The following is a 20,083-nucleotide window of genomic DNA, read 5'->3' as shown; positions in this document are numbered from 1 at the left end:
GCTGATTTAAGCCATCTGGCTATAGTTCGTCTGGAGGCTCTGGATCCCTTCCTAATCCCCGAAAATAACACAAAAAGGGAACCAGACTTCCTAAATTGTCTAGTGCACTCTAAATACTGAAGGATGCACCTCCTCATATCCAAATTATAAAAGGTACGTTCCTGTTCCCTCACAGGATTCAAACAGAAGGTAGGCAAGATAATTTATTGGCCTCTATGAAATTTGGAACCACTTGAAAATAAGGAGCCCTGGGGCCTGGCCAGCAGCCGAGGCGGATGGTCGCGTAGAGCCAGAGCTCCAGAGACCCGAGCGAATCCAGCCTAATCAAGTGACTATCAGCCGCGATCCAGGGCATCCCAACACCTGACCAGACTCCCGGGCACCCGAACGAGGACATGGGCAAGCGAAAAACCGACAAAGGCCCAAAGAAATTGACGGATTTTTATCCGTCGGCGAGCACGCCTAGGCCGCAAGATGGCGCCGAGGCCTCGGACTCGCAGTTCGGCCCACGCCGCAACGGAAGTGGGGACGCATCACCGCAGCACAGGCGAGACACCTACCCTTCTCAGAACGCCAGTGGAGGATCATCGCTGGGCACATCGCCCATAAACAGTCCACAAAAATCGACACAGAAGAGATCCACATCCCATACATATGCAGGTGAGCCTGGGGACGGGTGCAACTCACAGAACAGTACAAGTGTGTATTGAGCAGCTAACTGAATTCCCCACTACTGGACAGCCCCTTAGTGATACCACCATGAGGGACATGCTGATCACATTAAGAGGCTCCCTGCACAAGGACATGCTACTTTGTGTTAACAAACTTAAGAGGGATGTGTCTGACATAGGGGACAGAGTGTGCCACGTGGAGGATAAGATGGGAGACTTCACAACGGCCCACAATGAGCTGGTAGATGCCCATAATGACGCTGAAACTGAACTGCAGGCCATGAGAGAGAAATTAACAGACCTCGAGGACAGGTCGAGACGAAATATTATTAAGTTAAGAGGTGTAGAAGAAACGGTAGCTCCGGCAGACCTGCGCCATTATGTTCAGGATTTCATTGCTGCCTTACTACCTGAATCGTCTCCCACTGAGGTGATTGTGGACAGGGCACACCGTCTCCCTAAACCCAAATACCTTCCGGAGAGAATCCCGAGGGATGTCATAGCTCGCATACACTATTTTCATATCAAGGACGATCTCATGCGGTTCTCCAGGAAAAACCAACCGTTGCCCGGACCATATTCGGGCATTTCGGTTTTCGCAGATCTATCTAAGCACACCATGCTCGCTCGTAAAAACCTTTCCTCCATGACTAAAATTCTTCAGAACCACAAGATTCCCTACTCATGGGGATTCCCCACTAAATTGCTCATAACAAAGGACAATCGCACCTACGCAATTACTAATATTGATGATGGAATTGCCCTGGCCAAAAAGTGGAAATTACTCCCAGAAGATGCTACAGCTCCATCTCTGGAACGCAACCCCCCAAAGATAGCACAGGAGTGGCGTCAAAAATGATTTCTATATCTATGCCCTGTATCTTACATCCTGTCCTATAATATGGCTGGAATTGGGTCTCAAGGAGAAATGCCCCCCCAGGGTTATAGCGAAAATGCTCGCACTTAGTGATTTCTTTCACTTTACCTGTTTTATTTTTGCATTTTTATTATTCTTTACGTTTTTTTTTTGTGTTTATACTACACCAAGGGACATCTGCACCTTAAGAGACTGGTCTGCAACCTCGCCGAGACTCATCATCACTTTCATCCTCATGGAGAACTGGCTTTGGATCTTCAAGGCAACAGCACCACCTTCAGGTACATTTAATGCATTACCGCTAACTGATAGAACCACACTGGCTAACATGGAGCATTCCCCTAAACCAGTGTTTCTCAATTCCAGTCCTCAGGCCCCCCCAACAGGTCAGGTTTTCAGGATTTCCCTCAGAAGAAAAGGCTGTGGTGATTACTAAGGCAGTGAAACTGATCAAATCACCTGTGCAAAATAATGGAAATCCTGAAAACCTGACCTGTTGGGGGGGCCTGAGGACTGGAATTGAGAAACACTGCCCTAAACAATTGACATGACTGTCGGTGATATCTATGAATGTGCATGGTCTCAACAGCCCCTTCAAAAGGTCCTCCATGTGGAGGGAGATGGCCAGTCTCAAAGGAGATGTTGTTTGTATACAGGAGACCCACTTCATGTCGTCCAAAGTTCCCCAATGCTCTCATAGAGCATACCCAAATATCTTCCAGGCAAACGCGCCAGTAAAGAAAAGAGGTGTCTTAGTGGCCATCAAACACTCGGTCGCTTTCCAACTTCACGACCTTATACGTGACCCCAATGGTAGATATATTATCATGACCTGTGACCTTAACACCCCGTACACCTTGGTTAACCTTTATGCACCGAATAGAAGACAGCTTAAATTTCTCAACTCTGTACTTAAAAAAGTGGAAAAGGTCAAGAAAGGCTCTACTCGTGTGTGGAGACTTCAATGGTGTTCCAAACCAATCAATGGACTGTTCACTACCCCCAACTCAACGGAGACTTGAACTTAGCTCCTTTATTTCCAATCATAATTTATATGACACATGGAGGTGTCTTCATGCCTCGGAAAAGGACTACACCCATTACTCATTTCCGCACCGTGCATATTCCAGGATAGACTTAGTGCTATCGGACCTGCCTTTACTACACAGAACACTATCAGTGTCCATTCACTCCATAACTTGGTCGGACCACGCTCCTGTGTCTAACCTTGCATGATCGAAACTCAGCTTCTCCCGCATACCTAGGGAGAAACAATGTGGACCTACTGTCTAATGATGCCCAGGCAGATAAGATTGCTTTACAGTTGAAAGAATTTTTTATGTTTAATGACACTGCTGATACCAATATAGCATCCTTGTGGTGTTCGCACAAAGCATTTAGCAGGGGTATATTGATACAAGCAGCAGCTAGAGAAAAGAGGAGGAGGGCGGAGCTGTTGAATAGGTTGCTTGAGGAGCTTAAGGCGTTGGAGTGTCAACACAAACTCCATTCATCTCCCAATCTAGAGGCCAGTCTATTTACATGCAGACATAAACTCCGCATGTTCCTGATTGACACCCACCAAAACCACCTTAGAAGAATCAAAGCGACATACTATGCACAAGGGAACAAAGCAGGGAAATTGTTAGCAAAATACCTTAAACGCCAACAACAGGCTAAACTTCCCCACATCACAGACCCTCACTCAAATAAATTAGTGTACCATCCGACACATATAGCAAATGCATTCATGAAATATTACAGAGATCTCTACAACCTGAATACAGATCCCAATACTGCACAGCCTACTGAACACAGCATTGACTCGTTTCTCAGTACACTCGCCTTGCCCACACTTCAGGCGGATCATCTTTCCACACTTAATGCCCCGATAACCCTTAAGGAAGTAGTAGACACCCTCCAGGCCCTTCCAAACCAAAAGGCCCCGGGCACAGATGATTTCTCCTCGGAGTACTATAAAACCTTCTCACACATCCTGGCTCCATATCTATGTACCCTGTTCAGCAGCGTTGCCGCCTCCTCCACACTTCCGAAAGAAATGCTGCAAGCTACTATTGTGACCCTGCCTAAGCCAGGGAAAAAAAACAGACCTCCCACAGAACTTCAGGCCGATTTCACTTCTGAATACCGACCTGAAGATCTATGCGAAAATTATTGCTAATAGGTTGGCATCTATCACGCCATATTTTGTCAAACCAGACCAAGTAGGGTTTGTTAAAGGGTGCCAAGCCCCGGATGGTACGAGGCGCCTAATTAACCTGATGCATGTTCTAGAAAAAAGACGGACCCCGTCGGTCTTCTTGGCACTGGACGCGGAGAAAGCCTTCGATAGGGTGCACTGGGGTTATCTCAGGGCTACCCTGCAGAAATTTGGTTTACAGGGCAACATCCTGTCGGCAATCTCTGCATTATATACCTGCCCTTCGGCTAGAGTCTTCTCGTCCAGTGCCATATCTGACCAATTCTTTATCACTAACGGTACACGCCAGGGGTGTCCACTATCACCCATAATTTTCACCCTCATGATGGAGCCACTGGCTGAAATCATTAGAACGACCGGATCAATCTCAGGGATATCCATAGCAGGAGAAGACCACAAAATAGGCCTTTTTGCAGACGACGTAGTCCTGACATTGACTAACCCAGCCTCCTCCTTGACAGTAGTCCAGGACATTTTACAAAGATTCGGGGAAGTGTCGTACTATAAGCTTAACATTACCAAATCGTGTATATTACCTATTAATATATCTAAAACACTGATTGCAAGGCTCAAAGCCAAATTCCCATTCCAGTGGATAACGGATTCATTGGCCTACCTAGGTGTAAAAATAGTTTACCCCTCCGCACATACTTATGACATTAATTATACTACTCTTCTTCAGACCATTAAAACAGACTTAGCACATATCGAGACCTTAGAGCTATCGTGGATAGGAAGAATAGCTGCATTAAAAATGACCTTACTACGGAAACGTATATATTATTTTAGAACTATTCCCACTGCAGTACCAGATTCATTCTTTTTGACAGTAGATAAAATGTTTCGTAAATTTATCTGGCAAGGCAAAATCCCTAAGATCATATTCTCTACGCTCCAACTATATAGGAATATGGGGGGATTGGGATTCCCAAACTTGCGGAACCATTATAGAGCAGCAATCTTGGACCAAATGAAAGCATGGTTTGACCCTAGCCTGTCCAAACTGTGGGTCAAGATTGAGAAAGCAACTATTAAAGTTAGGGACCTACCCTCCCTCTTACTAGCCAAGCTGACAAAATTACCCCTGACACACTGCACATTACCCTCAATAGAAGCTACACTTTCTGCATGGGGAGATGTCCAACCTAATATAGATGTATCGACTAAAAATAAACGTACGATTACTGACATCTTGACAATAGAACACCTAATCCCAGAAATACGGACTGCCTCCTGGAAAGAAAACAAATTAACGACTGTCCAGGAAGTATTGACAAGCAACCCAGATGTACAGGCATACTCCTATACACAAATGAAACACTTTCAAAAGACACACTCGACGACGCATTACGATCTTCCGACTGACGTATGGTCCTACCTCACTACGAAACATGATAGACCTAAAAGGTATATCTTGGTTCTACTCCCTCCTACAGTATTCCAAACTTCCCTCCAAGACATCTCACATGATTAATTGGGAGAGGGATTGGGGTACTACCTTCTCCATAGGGGAATGGAACGCCGCGATTCGCCCAACGTATAAATACACCCACTGTACAAACCACTGGGACAACATGTTGAAAATATTGCACAGGTCAGACTGTCTATGATCTTTCCATCAGAATCACAACTTTGCTGGAGACTTTGCGGATCTAGGGAACACATTACTCATGTATTATGGGACTGTAGAATAATACGTAATTTTTGGACAGAAGTCTTTCAGCTGGTCTCCTCTGTCGCTGGGCATGTCATTCGCCCCAATCCACCATTGGCCCTCCTTAATATTAATGCTATATGTATCCCACCCCAACTAAGGTACATGTCCACACACATTTTCATAGCAGCCCGTCTAACTATCACCTCTAAATGGAAGTCGGCACAGGTGCCTAAAATTGATGAGGTTATACAAAGGGTATCTACCCAATACTCTTATGAAAAGTATTTTGCTATTCAATCGAACCAGTTCCAATCTTTCAAAGACCAATGGTTACCTTGGAGCACTAAATATCCCGTGTGATGAGTAATCCTTAACTTTACATTAAACAATGGTAGGTCTCACTTGGTGTAAAAACTAGCATCCATATGAGCTAGTAATATTTTATTTTATTTCCGTTTCACTTCAATATTTTGTTTTGTATTTTGTTTTGTGTTACTTCCTTTACTCAGTACTCCTGTATGTTGAGTCCTGTTGGACTCCTTTAGCAGTTTGTGTTACTGCAGAATGTGTGGTGGGGGGCTGGTGCCCACCTGGGATCCGTCTTCCTATGGCGGAGGCCTGAAATGGGCGGCTGCCGTCCGTCTACAGATATAGAGGTACGTGTAATGGCGTAGTGGAATGCAAAGATTATATAGATATGTTCCTGTATAGGGGACCGTGGCTCCACATTGTGTAGTAGGACGCGCGGTCCCCGACATGCAACTTTTCCCTTATTTTGTACTAAGACATGACAGTTTATTGGGTAGCATTATTTCCACAGCCAATGTTATGTGCGATTTGTAATCGAGAACTGTGTATTTGCCTACCTCTGTATGTGACATGACTTTAATTAATAAAAAACAATTGCAAAGAAAATAAGGAGCCCTAATAGAAAGGGCTTTGAGTTCACTTACTCGTCTTGCCGTAGTAACTGCCACCAAAAATGCAGTTTTGAGGGTGATTAATTTTAAAGGTACAGGACCCCAGCGGCACGAAAGGTTCCTTTGTGCCTGCAAAACTAAAGAAAGGTCCCACACTGGAAGAGAGGAGGTTCTAACTGGCCTCTGTCTGCTTAGGCCTTTAAAGAACCTCACTATCCATGGGTCTAACGCTAGCTTTTCTAAAAAACGCTCAAAGCCGAAACCTGTCCTTTCAATGTGCTAAGCGCTAAACCTTTGTCTGTTCCCGACTGTAGGAATTCTAGCACTGCCACTGAACTGTGTACGTCAAAGGAGCCTTCTGAGCACCAGCTATTAAAACGTTTCCATACTTTACAATAGATGGTTTGCGTCTCCTCTTTCCTACAGTTTAGGAGAGTCTTAATTAGATGATCAGAAAAGCCCCTGCCCCTCAGCAATGCCTCCTCAGAAGCCAAGCCGCCAGGTTCCACCTGTCTATGTGAGGACAACAGATTGGCCCTTGAGTGAGAAGGTTGTTCTGGGCCGGAAGAATCCACGGAGGCTCTATGGCCAGGTTTTTTAGAATGGAGAACCACGGTCTCCTGGGCCAATAAGGGGCAATCAAAATTGTACTTCTCCTCTTGAAACATCCTCAACACTGCAGGGATCAGCACCGGAGGGGGAAAGGCATAGCACCTTGAAAATGCCCATGTCTGAGCCAGTGCATCTATTCCCAACACCCCGTCCCATCTGTTCAGGGAAAAGATCTGCTTTGGTAATTTGCTTTGAGGCAAAGTGGTCTACGCATGGCACCCCCCATCTCTGGACTACCTTCAGAGTTGTTCTGCTGAGGAAGTCCGATGCCTGGTTCTGATTCCCCTTCAAGTGAGTTGCCGACAGACAGCACGTTGAGCTCGGCCCATCTGAGGATGGCTTCCGCCAGAAGCCAAAGGGAGCAACTTTTTGTACCCCCCTGCCTGTTGATGCAAGCTACCGCAGGGGAGTTGTCCGGACTCGCACATGTTGCCCCTGAAGTTCCCCCTGAAAGGATCTGAGTGCTAGATCTACTGCCTTCAGCTCCCTCCAGTTGGAGGACCTTTGTGCGTCCTCCCTCCTCCAGGTACCCTGTACCCATCTGGGTCCCAAGTGCGCTCCCCAACCTGATCCGCTGGCATCGGTTGTGACCGTCTTGGTTACTGGCAGAATCCACTTGAGACCCTGCGACAGATTTGCTCCCTTCCTCCACCACCAAAGGGACCGTTTGACCCGATTTGGGATGGAGACCAAGGCATCCAAAGAGCTCTGACTGCGGTCCCAGACCTTCAGAATGAATAGCTGAAGAGGACAAAAGTGTAGCCCCGCCCAATGAACTGCTGGAAGTGTGGATGTCAGTAATCCCAAACCTGACATGGCCTCCCTGACCGAAACCTGACAGCTGCCCTGCAAACGCAACATGGCCTTGTCTACCTTTAGGACCTTCTCCGAGGGAAGAAAGACCCTTTGGTCAGTTGAGTTCAACACATAGCCCAGGAAGGTGACCCTCTGGGATGGGACTAAACTGGACTTCTCCAGGTTTAAGAGCCATCCTACATTTTCCAGGATGTCTCTTGCTACCTGAAGGTCCCGAACCAACTGTTCCGCAGAAGGTGCAAACAGGAGAAGATTGACTAGGTATACGACTATTGAGTCCCCTGAGTCGCAGGAATGCCAGGACTTCTACCATCACCTTGGTGAAGATGCGGGGGGGGGGGGGGAGATGATAGATCGAAAGGGAGCGATCTGAACTGCAAATTAAGGACCTTTTTCCCAGTCCTTACTGCTAGCCTTAGGAACTTGTGATGGTCCTCTGCTATGGGAATGTGTAAGTATGCATCTTTTAAATCGATCGATGCCATGAAGCAGTTTGGCGGAAGGAGCGTTCTGATCGAATAGATCGAGTCCATTCTGAATCTCCTGTAAGTGACGGAGATATTCAGAGGCTTCAGATTCAGGATGAGCCTGAATTTTCCCGACGGCTTGCGAACCACAAAAATGTGGGAGTAAAAGCCTCTGCCTGTTTCTGGAGTTGGAACCTGGACTATCACTTCCTGTTCTTCCAACTCATGTAGGGAGGAAAGGAGAGCGGTTGCTTTTTCCACACACACAGGTGGGTTGGTGACTAAGAGCCTGAGTGGTGGGGGATTTAAAGACTCCAACCTGTAACCCCGTCTGATGATCCCTAAAACAAATTGATTGGAGGTGATCATCTCCCACTGTGGGAGGAAGGCTCCCAACCTTCCTCCCACTGTTACCCTGTCACTGGGTCTTTTTGGGCTGTTCAGGAGGGCAAAAAATTGCCGCTCCTTGCCCTTTCCCCTTTTGTCCCCAGACCTTCTTCTGGTGACCTGTCTTAGGGGCTTCAGATTTCCTCTGAAATTAAAACTTATTTTTTGCCTGTTGCCCAAATTTCCTTTTAATGGGAAAGGCTTTCTTTTTGTCGGCTGTCCGATCCAGGACGGCTTCCAGGCCAGGCCCAAATAATAAGTCTCCTGTGAGAGGTAAACCACAGAACTTTATCTTGGACGCACTTTCCCCCTGCCACGTTTTAAGCACAAGGCCCTCCTTGCCGAGTTGGTCAGAGCTGAAGACCTTGCGGACATACGCACTGATTCTGCTGAGGCGTCTGCCAGGTAGGCCACCCCCTTAAGTAGTATGGGAAAAGAAGCGAGAATAGTCTCCTTCGCTGTTCCTGCTTCAATATGTGCCTTTATTTGAGTGAGCCAGAACTCCATGTTGCGAGCCACCACTGTGGCCGCCAAGGTTCCCCAGGACTTTTTCAAAAGAGAATCCATCATTTTGTCCATGGGGTCAGAGAGCACCCCCATATCCTCGAACGCCAGATCTGTATGTCTGGATACCTGAGAAAAGGCTACATCTAGTTTGGGAGTTTTATTCCAAACTAAATTACCCTCCCCTGCAAAAGGAAATCTTTTCTTCAGCGCATTTGAGAAAAAGGGTTTCCTTTCCGGATCCTGCCATTCTTTTTTAATGGCATTGACGAACATGTCATGGACTGGAAAAACCTTATTTTTCTGTTCCTCCAAGCCCCTGTACATCTGATAATGCAGTGACAACACCTTCCTTTCCTCCTGGATTCCTAGAGTGGTGTGGATGGCACCCAAGAGCTCTTCCACCTCCCCTAGGGAAAGTTTGTACCTTGAGGTTTTTGTTGACTCCCCGTCCACCCCCTCTGTATCCGATTCTCCCTGAGAATCTGAAGCGGGGCTGCCAGCTTCTTCCTCAATTTCCTCTGCCAGACCCTCCGGCTTCTCACCACTACTAGGGAGAATATCCATCAAGTCAGGTGAAACCCCCTGCTGCGCTGGTGGGGGATTGCGCTGGGGCAACTGAAAAGAGAAAAATAGAGCTTGAAAATACTGGAAAGTGCTCGAAAGCTCCTTAACTGACGCTGCCAGATCCACCCCCTGTTCTGCTGTCTGCTCTCTTATTAGACCATCAATACAACGCCTACAGAGTGTTTTTGACCAGGACTCCCTTAATGTTGTTCTGCACACAGGGCACTTCCTCTTAGCGCCATGGGTCAATTTGCTTGTGGCTTTCTGAAAGAAGTGAGAGAGGCAAGCAGCAGCATTAGCTAGAGCCCACCACCGCTTGTACACAGGGATCACCAAGAGTGCCCCCCCAGGATCAACCACCACCAGAGTCCCAGAAACTCCTCTCCCCCCTGACACCAGAAAGGGATCGACACCCGTGGAGCTACCGGGGGACAGGCATGGGAACACCACCCCAGGGTTCCACTTACCTGTGACTGGCTGGTGCTCTCACTCGAAGGAGCTGTCTTTGAGGCCTCTGCCTCCGACATCGCTTCGGAGGAAATGGTGTCCGTGGTCCCCGAACGCTGACATGTCAGACTGAAGGGGGTAGCACCAGCCAAATGCCTGGTCTGCTTCCTTAGGCCGCGTCCGGAACCGGAAGACGCGGCCTTGTGTAACTGTGCCCGCCCCCAATGGGAAATGACTTTGCCCGTCATCCGGCACAGCAAGCTCCACGCTGGCTGCAATGCAGGAGGGACCTGGGACAGCCCACAGCGCCACCCTAGGCAGAAGACAGACAGACCTCCCAGCTTACTCTTTCTGTAAAGAGACGCTGGGACACACGCACGGTGCTACAGGTAACCGACCCCCTAGCCGACCTGAGCACTAAATTTAAACAAATAGTTTAAAGGGAGAGAGATCCCCATCTCCAAGTTCCCAAAACACTGCCTCAGCTTCCCCAGCAATCGGCTCTTGGTTCCACAGCGGTGTCTCCCCACCGGAGGAAACACCATAACTGAAGGGCCAGTGGGAGGATGAGGATTAAATACTCTATTGAAGGCGGTGTTTCCTGAGAGGGGAGGAGCCAGGATCTCTCTAAGGTGGCTGTCCTGAAAGACGATCCAGGGAAAAAACAGCACTTTAAGTGTTAAAAAGACTTTTCTCAGTACAGCACCTCCCAGGGGGCGTGTCCCCCAGGGTACAACCCACTCTCTGGAAGCATCCAGCCTCAGTTCATAGACAAGCAGTACAAACAAAGGAGGGTGGGTGCTGTGTCCGTCCATTAACTCAGAGAAATGTATTTTACGGTGAGTACAAAAATCCTATTTTCTCTTCCGTTCATGGACGGACACCGCAGCATTGACCTTATGGACGTCCCCAAGCAGTGTCAATTTTTTTTTGAGGGGTGGGAAAAAACACAGCAAACTAGGCTTCACCCCAAACAAACCAGAGTTCCTCAACGGAGGAACTTCAACCTTAAACTGCTGCCTGTAAAACCTTGCGGCCAAAGGAGGCTTTCGAAGATGCACCCACATCCACCTTATAAAATGTTGAGAAGGTGTGGTTAGACGACCAGGTCGCCGCCTTACATATCTGTAAGAGATGCTTGATGACGAAAAGCCCAAGAGGCACCAATCAGCCTGGTCGAATGCGCCGTGACCTGAAAGGGAGGCGCCCGCCCCTTTAGGTCATAGGACTGGAGTACGACTTGTCTGATCCACCTAGAAATGGTGGCCGACGAGACCGCCAGACCTTTTTTTAGGACCAGTCACCGACACGAACAGTGAGTCTGACCTCCGAAACGGAGCCGTAGCAGACAAGTACACCCGTAGGGCTCGAACCACGTCTAAGGAATGTAAATTGATCTCCTTCGGGTTTTTCCGCTGAGGGCATAAGGACGGAAGAACAATGTCCTCATTAATGTGAAAGGCCGAAACAACCTTTCGAAGGAATGATGGCTGCGGTCGCAGCACCACCTTATCCTTATGGATGACTAAGTAGGGAGCCTTGCAAGACAAGGCCGCCAGTTCAGATACTCGTCTGACCGAAGTAATTGCCACCAGAAAAAACACCTTCTGAGACAGTCAACAAGGAGATCTTCCGAATGTCCTCAAACGGGGCTTCTTGAAGCGCCGAAAGAACTAAATTCAAGTCCCATGGAGGTAGCGGAGGACGCACAGGAGGGGCCACATGCCGGACCCCCTGCACAAACGTACGCACCAGGGGTCGCTGAAAGTAGACAGCTAGAGCCGAGATCTGACTCTTCACCATACTCAAGGCTAGAGCCTGATCCACTCCACGCTGTAAAAACAGCAGAATTTAGGACATCACGTATGTACGAGGGTGCCACTTCATCTCTTCACACAGAGATGTAGGCCCTCCATGTACGATGGTAAATCTTTCGTGAAGTGGACTTCCGTGCCCGTAGCATGGTAGAAATCACCGGGTCCGACAGGCCTCGGTCCTTCAACACCTGGCTCTCAACAGCCATGCCGCCAAAGACAGCGACTGTAAAGCAGGGTGAAAGATAGGACCTTGCGACAGCAGGTCTTCTCTCTCAGGGGTAGACGCCAGGGAACGTCTGCCACCAGACGCACCAGGTCCGCAAACCAGGGACGGCGCGGCCAATCCGGGGCGATCAGGATTGTTGGTATCCCCTTGGCTTCCACCCTTTGTAGCAGGCGAGGAAGAAGCTGCAGGGGAGGGAAGGCGAATATTAGGCAGGAGTGACCCCAAGGCGCTACCAACGCGTCTGACGCGTCCGCCCACGGATCCCTCGATCTGGTCACAAATCGTGACACCTTCCGATTGAGACGGGACGCTAGAAGGTCCACGTCTGGAGTGCCCCATTTCTGGCACAGAGTCTGAAACACCTCTGGGTGTAGTGACCATTCTCCTTGGTCCAGCTTTTGGCGACTTAGATAGTCGGCTTGCCAATTCAGAATGTACACTGCCGACAGAGCTGGAACGTAGCTTTCGGCCCACCTGAGGATGTGTGAGAGAGAGAGAGAGAGAGACTTGTAAAGCGCAACACCTGCGAACTGAATCGCCTCTGGGCGCTGTATCCATTTCATGGGTAAGGAACCCCTTGACCTCAGAAGAGATGGGTTTTAATCTTTCTCCTGAAGGCCAAGTAGTCCGACTCCAGTCGGATGGTGGTTGGTAGTGCATTCCACAGGCGAGGTCCCTGGACTGCAAATCTTCGATCTCCTTTGGACTTGTATCTGGCCTTGGGTATCTGGAGGAGGTTTTGATTGGTGGATCGCAGAATGCGATTGGGGTTATGGGCTTTTATTTTTTCGCATAGATATTGGGGGGCGTTGCCTTGAATACACTTATGTATTGGGCAGAGTGCCTTGAAAGTGATTCTGTCTTTTACCGGCAACCAATGAAGGGATCTCAGTGAAGGTGAGATTGATTCCCATGGTTTTTTCCCAGTCACTAATCGAGCGGCCGTATTTTGAACGACTTGCAGACGAGTGATTTGGTATTTGGGGAGTCCTAGATAGAGGGCATTTGCGTAGTCGAGTCTGGAATTGATGATTGTTCCCACCACGACTGCAATGTCCTCTTTTGGGATAAAGGGCGTGAGTCTGCGTATTAGGCGCAGCAGATGGTGGGATCCGCTGACTACTGACCCTATTTGTGCATCCATTGTCATGTAGGTATCGAAAATGACTCCGAGACTTTTGACTTTGGTGCTAGGGGTGATAGTTTTGCCCAGAATGGGTGGGGGAGTCCATGTTAACGCGGGGTGATTTTTCCGGTTAGCGTGAAACAGGAGAAGTTCTGTTTTCGAACCATTGAGTTTAAGATAACTGTTTGTCATCCAGTTATCTATTAGAGTGAGGCATTTCTCTAGTCCAAGAGAATGATCTTTTGTTGCAGATGCGGAAATACAGTTGTGTGTCGTCTGCATAGGAGTGGTAAAGTAACTTCTGGTTACTGATGATTTCAAAGAGAGGGCGAAGATAGATATTAAACAATACGGGCGATAAGGGAGATCCCTGAGGGACTCCGCATGACACCGTATGTTTTTCAGAAGTGAAAGACCCCAGTTTCACTATTTGTGATCGGTTTTCCATGAAGGAGGAGAACCAGGGTAAAACACATTCAGCGACTCCGGCTACTTCAGCTAGCCTAGCCAGTAGTAGTCCATGGTCTACAGTGTCAAAAGCCGCGCTTAGGTCCAGCAGTATCAGGAGACAAGATTCTCCTTCGTCTGCGGCCTCTAGAGTGTCATCCCATATTTTAAGCAGCGCCGTTTCTGTTGCGTGACCCGGACGGAAGCCTGATTGAAACGGATCGAGTAATTTATGGGTGTCTAAATGCAGTTGCAGCTGTTGTACAACTACTTTCTCCATTACCTTGGAGAAGACATTTAGAGCTGTTATGGGCCTCCGGTTGTTTGGGTCTTTGGGGTCAAGGGTAGTTTTTTTTAGAATTGGTTTCAATTGTACCTTGTTTTAGCAAGGTGGGCACCATGCTCTCCTTGAATGATTGGTTAATGAGCTGCGTGATAGCTGATGCCAGTATATCGGCACTTTCTTTCAGCAGTTTAGTGGGGATGATATCATTGGGTGCTGTGCTATTACGCAGAGTCCCGATGATGTTTTTAGTGGCATCGATGGAAATGGGTTTTAGAGTGAACTTTGGTGGTTGCGACGGATTTATGTGGGTATTAGGTTTGTGATTTGGGGGGGAGTTGGTGACGGTTCCATTTTGCTGAATACTTTCACGGATTTTTTCAATTTTATTAATGAAATAATCCGATAATTAGTTGCAAAATTCTTGTGAATCAAAATTGGGGGCCTCTAAACAAGCTGGATTCATAGTCTGAGTGACCAGCTTGAAGAGTTCTCGGGGGCGGTTAAGGGCATTTGCGATGTTGGAGAAATGTTTTTTTTTGGCCGTGAAGATTTCTTTGTGATATTTCTTTGTTATTATCTTGTAAATGGTGTGGTTTTTATCTGAAGAGCACCTTTTCCACGCAGCTTCTGCTCTTCTACGCTCTTGCTTTAGCAACGTCAGCTGGTCATTAAACCAGCTGGAGTTGTTTTTCCGGATGCAAGTTTTGCGTTTTGGTGCTACTAAGTCGGCTGACTGTAGTAGCGCCTTGTTGATGGCGTCAAGTGTTTCTGTGGCTGTTTGTTTTTGTTGGGTTGTTTTGCATTTGAATGCGATAATTTGCTGGCACCAATTCTGCTAGAATGGTGTTGCAGTCGGCTGTCAGCCAGCTTTCTGTGATGAAGAGGCAGTCTAGATCGTGTTGAAGGATGAAATCATAGATTTATTGTCGGTGTTTTACTGCCGATCTTGTGTTGACCAAAGCGCAAATTATGCGCTTGGGCACCTGCGCGTAGTTTGAGACTGTTGATCGTCGATTGATTCTCAACAGTCGCTCATTCCTTAGAGCTTTTTTGGTGACAACTGGGAGTATAGAGGCAAATGGTTTTAGTTCCCGGATGGTTTCTGCAGAGTATTTTAGGTAACCCATGGTCGCAGAAAAAAACGCAGGGAAGTAATGTTGATTGGGGGGGTCTTATATGGTGATGGGTGGAAGACTATCCAAGTGAGCCGTCACTCGTTGAGTCTTCTCTTCCCGATTGGTCCAGAGGAAGGCGAAAAACCCCAGGCGTGCTGTGCCAATCTGCAGCGATCGGGGGGAAAAATTCCTTCCTGACCCCTTAACGGCGATCGGTGCAACCCTGGATCAATTGGCTAGGGGGGTGGGAGTCCTGTTTTTTTGTGCTGTGTCTGCAGCAGCCGAGAGCTGGGAGGACCCTGCCTGGCTGCACTATCCCTGGGGAGAGCCGACTCGTTTGAGAGCGTCCTGCTCTCACTATCCCTGGGGTGAGCAGACTAAGATGAGAGCGTCTACTGCACCGCTGAATCTATATATCAAGAGTTCCAACTTTATTAGCTGCAAGCTTGTTATGGATCAGTGATTGAAAAAAATAATGAAGACTCCTGTCTTACCTCCTGTTTCAAACTCCTGGTTTTTAACTCAGGCACTTTTGATCAAAGAATGCACTTCTGGTCAGAGAGTCCACATGTGAAGCCACCATCAACGTCCGTCGCCGCAGCCGAGCTTTGTGTGCCCCCTGATGATTGACGTATGCCACGGCCGTGGCATTGTCGGACTGGATTCTGACCGGTCGGCCTTGTAGGCCCAGAGACCACTTGGAGAGACACAGCTTGATCGCTCTGAGCTCCAGTACATGGACTCAGGAGTCCCGTCTTCAGATCAAACGCGCCTGGGCTGACTGGACACCCCAGACGCCCCCCCAGCCGGAGAGGCTGGCATCCGTTGTGATCACTGTCCAGTGACAGGAATGATTACCCATTTTTGAGTACCGGAGATGTTAGTCACCACACTGGGAGGACTTGGTCAGTCGACTCACCCGAATCTGGTAATCCAGAGACAAAGGAAGCTTGTTCCAACGTGACAGAATCTCTTTCTGCAACACTCGAGTGTGAAATTGAGCATATGGAACCGCCTCCAAAGAGGCCACCATCAGACCCAGCACTCATGTAAAAGCGAAGTGACGCCCACTTCTGGGTCGCCAACCGCTGCACCGCAGACTGCAGTGTCTGTAGTTTTTCCGTTGGGAGGAAAACCCTCGCCTCTGAGGAGTCTAGGACTAACCCCAAGTATTCCAGCCGCTGAGACGGTACCAGTACTGACTTCTGGGTATTCAGTAGCCAACCGAATTCTCGGAGGGTCTGACAGGTGATAGACACGTCCTCTTCTAACTCTGAAGTTGAGGAAGCTCTCAGAAGAAGGTTGTCCAGGTATCTCACGATAGCGATCCCGCGCTGCCGCAGCACTGCCATAATCGGGCCGAGCACCTTGGTAAAAACCAGGAGGTGCCGAGGCCAGGCCGAACGGAAGGGCCACAAATTGAAAGTGGTCCTCTACGATCGCAAAACGCAGAAATCTCTGGTGTTTTGCACATATGGGGATGTGCAGGTACGCGTCCTTGATGTCCAAGGACGCTAGGAAATCCCCCTGATGGAGCGCTGCTATTACTGAGCGTATCTACTCCATCCTGAACTTTTGCACTTTAACAAAGCAATTGAGGGCCTTGAGGTCCAGGACTGGACGGACCCTGTCCTTCTTGGGGATTACAAACACATTGGAGTAAAACCCCTGAAAACGTTCCTGTGAGGGAACCGGCACAATCACTCCTCTGACCAGCAGATCCTGGACAGCCCCTGACAGATCCTTCAGGCGACCCGGAGGAAGCCGGAGGTTAGAGGGAAAAAATCTGTTTGGTGGACAAGAGAGAAATTCTCTCTTGTACCCCGAGGAAACTACTTTGCAAACCCAACGGTCGGAAAGAAGAGACCTCCACCAAGCCGTAAATTCGCAAAGCTGGCCCCCCACCCGAGTTGAGTGTGGGGGCAAACTTTCAGGCGGAGGCAGGCTTGTCCGCAGGCTTGTTGGGCTTGCGGTACCAGGTGTGCTTTTGTCCTTCAGTGGACGCCTTAGCACCCTGAAAAAGTTTTCATGTCGCACTTGGCGAGCGAAAAGACCGCTTGGGGGTAGTAAACGGCGAGGCTCCTTTCCCTTCCCAGACTGCGGGAGCAGAGTGCTCTTACCGCCTGTGGCATCCTTTATGTCGTCATCCAGGGAAGCCCCAAAAAGCCGTTCACCCTTAAATGGTTAGTCCACCAGGGACTTCTTAGAGGACTGGTCTGCAGACCAACACTTCAGCCACACAAGGCGGCGTAGTACCACCGCGTAGGCAGAGGCCCTGGAAAGCAAGGGAAGCGTATCCAGGGCTGACTCACAGACAAACTTTAGACCTTGGACCAACTGGTCGGCCTGGTCAACGCAGGTCTTTGAAGCATTCTGTGCCTCCTTTTTTTGGGGGGAAATCCTCCCCAAAAGGGTAACGGACCGCAAAGTACTTTGGTACAGCAAAAGCTTTCTGCGGCCGATCCCCATTCCTTGTATAAGTCGCCCAGATACAGAACACAAGGAAACACTTTTGCAGTGCGGGGTGGCTTGCGGAACCAAAAAGGGACCGGCATGTCTGATGCCTCCGCCAAATCTTCAAGTTTTAGAGTATCCCGCACCGCAGTGATAAGAGCTCCAACAAATTCCTTATCCTGCTTTGACCCTGAAGCAGAATCATCCTCACTGTCCACGTGGGTTAAGTCTGCATCCTCTGACAAGACAGAACTGTGGTCAAAAGCAGAAGCAGCACCTGATTCTGCGTCAGAGACATCCCCAGAAGCAGGCTCAGGGCGGGGGCGCTTTTTTACCCACCTTCTGGCCACTAGCCGCTTCCATCCTGGCAACAAATGCCTCCAGGACTGCCGTCACAGCATCCAGCGAGGCCACAGGAGCAGAGGCACTAAGGGTTAAGTCTGGCATGCTTGGGGAAGAAGCCTCACATGAGGGCCCTGGTGGTTCAGACTCCATGCTGTCCACCACAAAAAATTGCCACCTTAGTCTGCAGACCCAAAACTGACCCACCGGTCACCCTCCTGGCTGATACAGAGAGCAGGGATCCCCGAGGACTCACCACCCAGAACAGGCTGTACCGCTAAGCAGAGCTGAGAAAAGTGCTGTCTGTGCTGTGTTTCCCTCAGAGAGAAATCTGTGGTGTGCGCGCCGTTATTTCAGGCACTAGAGTCCAAAGAATTTCTAAAATGGCCGCCGACATGCACAAAACAGCATGTGGGCTACAGGAAAATGGCCGCCGATACATAGAGCCGTGGCTCCGGCAAAATGGCACCCGTACACGTGCATTACACAGTAAAAAACACAGCCCAACACAGACAGAGTACCTCAGTAAAAAATACCAGCCCAGTACAGTAAAAACACACAGTACCCCACAGCAGCACAGCCCCCCCAGGCAGTCGCAGAGCCCCCCCAGGTGGACCCCCACCTCACAGCCACCACCCAGAAAAAGGGAAGGAGGGAGAGGAAAAGGGTGAGAGGAAAGCAGGGTGGACCCTCAGTCGACCTCCCCAGGAATGCACCAGCCAAAATCACCCCTGCCGCGGCAAGGGGACACTACTTACCCGTCCTGCGACCACCAGCTGGAGGCATTCCAGACAGAACCAACGTCCGCTTGCGAAATGGCTGTCGGCCCGGCACACTGACACAGCCATAGAGACCAGTCATATGTGCGCCCTGGAACATGTAGTTCACCGGCCGCCCCTGGAGCAACGAGGCATGCCGTGGACGGCCTAGTTACAGACCGGCACACGCTCGATGGCCGAACATGGGAGGACTACAAGGATCAAGATCCAGCCTGTCCCCTGGGTAGACTGGTATAAGGCCAACGAACACAGGTTTTAGACCTGCGCTGATTTCTTCCCTTCTTGTACACATATTGGGATGACACATCCAGTTCTTGTTTCTTTCCCATACTTTTCTACCTCTTTTCTCATCTCCTACTTCACTTTCTTTCTTCCTCTTTTTCCTCCTTTATTTCATACGTCCTACTTCTCCTACATACACACCATTCAGGTTTTTGCCACCTTAGATGCAAGAGTTTGATTAATGTCAATGTGAAATGTTAGTAGACACTTAGTTGGCATGTGTAAGAGTGGCTCCTGCACTGCTGGCGCAGTTTTGTTCCCGGTAGGGGCGTTGGCAGTATGGGGGGCCCACTTCCGTTTCGATTCGTTTTTATTCTAATTGGATCGATTGAATCCGAGCACAAGAGTGTCCCAATGTCATTGAGCTACCCTAAGACTGGGCTAACTTTATGTATTATGTTTATTATGTATGTTTATGGTTATTCTTCTTACTATCGAGTTGGAATACATTAGGGAAGCATTTAGTATTTTATTGAACTGTTCCGCCTTAATGTGCATCGTTGAGTCCTAAGATGTGATTTAATACTTACAAATGTATGTATGGACTGTTGTACTATTCGAAAATGTCAATAAAAACTATTGAAACAAGATCCAGCCTGTCACCCAGTCGGCAATTGATAGAGATCCCAGGATCCAAAAAGCAGGAACAAAAAATAAAAAAAAGGCGAAAAAATTGCAAAAAACTCCAGAGCACATGGACTCCAGAAAAGGCCAAGCTCTCCTGACGCTAGGCAGATTAAAACTGAGGCTGGATGCTTCCAGAGAGTGGGTTGTACCCCTGGGGACACGACCCCTGGGAGGTGCTGTAGTGAGAGAAGTGTTGTTAATACTTAGTGCTGTTTTGTTTCCCTGCCTAGTCTCTCCTAGAATAAAGGTATTTAACCCTAAGGTCAATGCTGCCGAGTCCGTCCATGAACGAAAGAGAAAACACTAGGGTCAAGAAAAAAATTCATGTGTTCGTCAATGAACAAAAGAAATAACAGTGACTTATACCAGGGTTCGGCACACCTGGCCACACTGTCACATTACCACTGGGAGGAGCCACATCAGCAGTGGTATGGGT

General features: G+C 48.7%; 1 protein-coding gene across 2 annotated transcripts in view; it reads right to left on the bottom strand.

Moving 5' to 3' along the window:
- MTR (5-methyltetrahydrofolate-homocysteine methyltransferase) overlaps positions 1-20,083 on the bottom strand; it is a 1,155,773-nt gene that overhangs the window by 692,676 nt on the left and 443,014 nt on the right. The window lies entirely within an intron of this gene.

Source organism: Rana temporaria, chromosome 4 (assembly GCF_905171775.1).
Source record: "Rana temporaria chromosome 4, aRanTem1.1, whole genome shotgun sequence".
Classification (NCBI taxonomy): Eukaryota; Metazoa; Chordata; class Amphibia; order Anura; family Ranidae; genus Rana; species Rana temporaria.
The sequence above is the reverse complement of the archived record's forward strand: the minus strand, read 5'-3'. Positions and strand labels throughout refer to the sequence as shown.